Raw genomic sequence first — 3193 nt, 5'->3', positions numbered from 1 at the left:
GCAAGATGGCTACTACGAGAGAGAGAGAGAAAATCTTAGGATAAGAGAGAGAGAGATAATCTTAGGATAAGAGAGAGAGAGAATCTTAGGTTAATAGAGAAAGAGAAGGAGAGAGAGAGAATCTTAGGATAAGAGAGACCTCACCTTACAGACCTTACATCTTGTCCGGGTTGCACCAGGTCCCTTAGTGTGAGGCACCTCTAATGTCTACCAGAGAGTTGCTAATGCATCTTCCGGTATATTTTGCATCTTCCAATCTTGGATGGTCTGGGATGCAGCTTAGATATTTGTCGAGCTTATTCTTAAACACATCTACGCTCACTCCTGATATATTCCTCAGATGAGCTGGCAATGCATTGAATAGACGCTTCATTGTCGATGCTTGTGCGTAGTGGATTAATGTCCTGTGTGCTTTCCTTATTTTTCCTGGTATAGTTTTGGGCACTATTAATCTACCTCTGCTTGCTCTTTCTGATATTTTTAGCTCCATGATGTTTTCGGCTATTCCTTATATCTGTTTTCATGCCTGAATTATCATGTAGCGTTCTCTTCTCCTTTCTAGACTATATAATTTTAAGGATTGTAGTCTTTCCCAGTAGTCAAGATCCTTAACTTCTTCTATTCTAGCTGTAAAGGACCTTTGTACACTCTCTATTTGTGCAATATCCTTTTGATAGTGTGGGTACCATATCATATTGCAATATTCAAGTGGACTACGAACATATGTTTTATGGAGCAAAATCATGTGTTCAGCTTTTCTTGTTTTGAAGTGCCGTAACAACATTCCCATTTTTACTTTACATTTTGCCAATAGAATTGCTATTTGATCATTGCATAACATGTTCCTATTCATCATCACACCAAGGTCTTGAACTGCTTCCTTATTTGTGATTGTCTCATTATTAGGTCCCCTATATGCATATAGCTTTCCTTCTCTGTCTCCATAATTTATTGATTCAAATTTATCAGAGTTAAATACCATCCTATTTACCTCTGCCTAATCATATACTTTGTTAAGGTCTTTTTGTAGCGCGTTCCTATCTTCATCACAAGTAATTTCTCTACTTATTCTTGTGTCATCGGCGAAACTACTCACTACCGAGTCCTTAACATTACTGTCTATGTCTGCAATCATAATAACAAACAGTAATGCTGCTAACACCGTACATTGTGGCACACCGGATATTACCTTTTTCTGTTGTGTAAAAATTCTTTTAACCATCTTCCTACTTTATCCACTATATTATGTTTTCTAATTTTCTTCGCTAATATATTATGATCTACCTTGTCAAAAGCTTTGCGCAAAGTCTAGATAAACCACATCTGTTTTCATTTCCGCTTTTCATATTTTTGTATATGTTCTCATGGTGGACTAACAGTTGGGTTTTGTGTACTTTTTTCCGGGTACGAACCATGTTGTCCTATATTAAACAAATTATTTTTTATTAAATGTTTCATAATATTTTCTTCATTACCCTTTCATACACTTTCATAATATGTGATGTTTAGACTCACAGTCTATAATTACTTGCCTCTAGTCTTGATCCACTTTTGAAAGTTAGGGTATATATGCTAATTTTGTGCTCATCATAAATCTTGCCTGTATTTACACTTTGTCTTAATAATATTGCAAGTGGCTTTGTGATAGAATGAACTACTTTCTTTAACAAAATAGCAGGGACATCATCAGGCCCTGCTGCAGCTCCATTTTTAATTTCATTAATAGCCTGCACAATATTAACTTCATTAATATCTATGTCTGCTCAATATTCACTATTTTCATCCCTTACTTCTATATCATTATCTTCATTATCAATTCTAGGGGTGAATTCTCTCTTATATCGTTCTTCCAATATGTTGCATATTTCCTTTTTTTTATTCGTTAATCTCCCTTCAATTCTTAGAGGGCCTATTTCTATTCTTCTTTTATTCATCTTTTTCGCATACGAGTATAATAGTTTGGGGTTTTGCTTGATATTTACAAGGGTTTTTTTTTCCAAGTCCCGTTTTTCATTTTCTTTTGATTGTATAATCTTTTGTTCTGCATTTTCTATCTTACTTTTTAGTTCGATCACTTTCCATGCATTTTTTTCTTTTGCAAGACCTTTTTTCCACTTTCTGATTTTCTGGAACAAGATCCTTCTGTCTCTTGGTATGCATGACTGATGTTTACTTTTCTTCTTCTGTATATATTTATCCACTATTTTCTCTAATATTTTATATAATATCTCCGTATTTACCTTTATATCATCACTTACGAAAATGTTATTCCAATCTTTATTTAATTCTTCATTTATTTCTGACCATTTTATATTTTTACTGTAGAAGTTGTATTTTCCATATCCTTCACACTTTTTCATTTCTTGCTTATTTCTTTTTTCACTTGCTTTGGAATGGACTGAAATACCCGCATTATAAACTATTATTTCTTTAACATAATTCACCTCGTTCACAAATACTAGGTCTAAAGTATTTTCCTTTCTTGTTGGCAGGTGATTTATTTGTTGAATGCTGTATTCTAGTAGCATATCTAATAGCTTTTCGAATTGCCTCTTATCTTCTGCACTACTATTACTCTCTTTTTTATATGTATAAATACAACCACGATCTCCTATTCGTTCTTTCCAGTCTACAAAAGGAAAGTTAAAGTCTCCGGATAGGAGAAGAGTCCAGTCCTTGTGATTTCTACATATATCATCCAATTTTTCTATTATTGTGTCAAACTCTTTAGTATTAGGGGGTCTATATATTACTATGTTCATTAATTTTTCAGATTCAAATTCTACCGCTATTAGTTCACATTCTGAGTTACTATATTTCTCATATATTTTTCCTTGTTTCTTGTCTTTCCCATATATCGCGGTTCCCCCTTGATTCCTATTTTTTCTATCTGATCTATAAGTTTGGAACCCTTTTATTTGATCGTCATTCCCAGTCTCTTGGGAATACCAGGTTTCACTTATATTCATTATATCTATTTTCTTTACAATTTGGGTTAGTTCTTCCAAGTACTCTATTTTTCTTTTTGAGTTACTCGTAACTAATCCCTGCGTATTCATCACTATGATGGTTTGCGTGTCTTCTCCTTCATTTAATATTGGTAATAATAAGGATTTTCCCATGTCTCTTTCCTGTTCTGGTATGTTGTTCTTCTCATTTCCAGAAATTCTGACATTAAAAAATCCAACTTTTC

General features: G+C 33.6%; 1 protein-coding gene across 1 annotated transcript in view; it reads left to right on the top strand.

The window, feature by feature from the left end:
* Nucleotides 1–3193, top strand: part of LOC135202133 (uncharacterized) — a 36183-nt gene that overhangs the window by 6385 nt on the left and 26605 nt on the right. The gene's annotated exons all lie outside the window — the stretch shown is intronic.

Source organism: Macrobrachium nipponense, chromosome 30 (genome assembly GCF_015104395.2).
Source record: "Macrobrachium nipponense isolate FS-2020 chromosome 30, ASM1510439v2, whole genome shotgun sequence".
Lineage (NCBI taxonomy): Eukaryota > Metazoa > Arthropoda > Malacostraca > Decapoda > Palaemonidae > Macrobrachium > Macrobrachium nipponense.
This window is presented reverse-complemented; position numbering and strand designations above follow the sequence as displayed.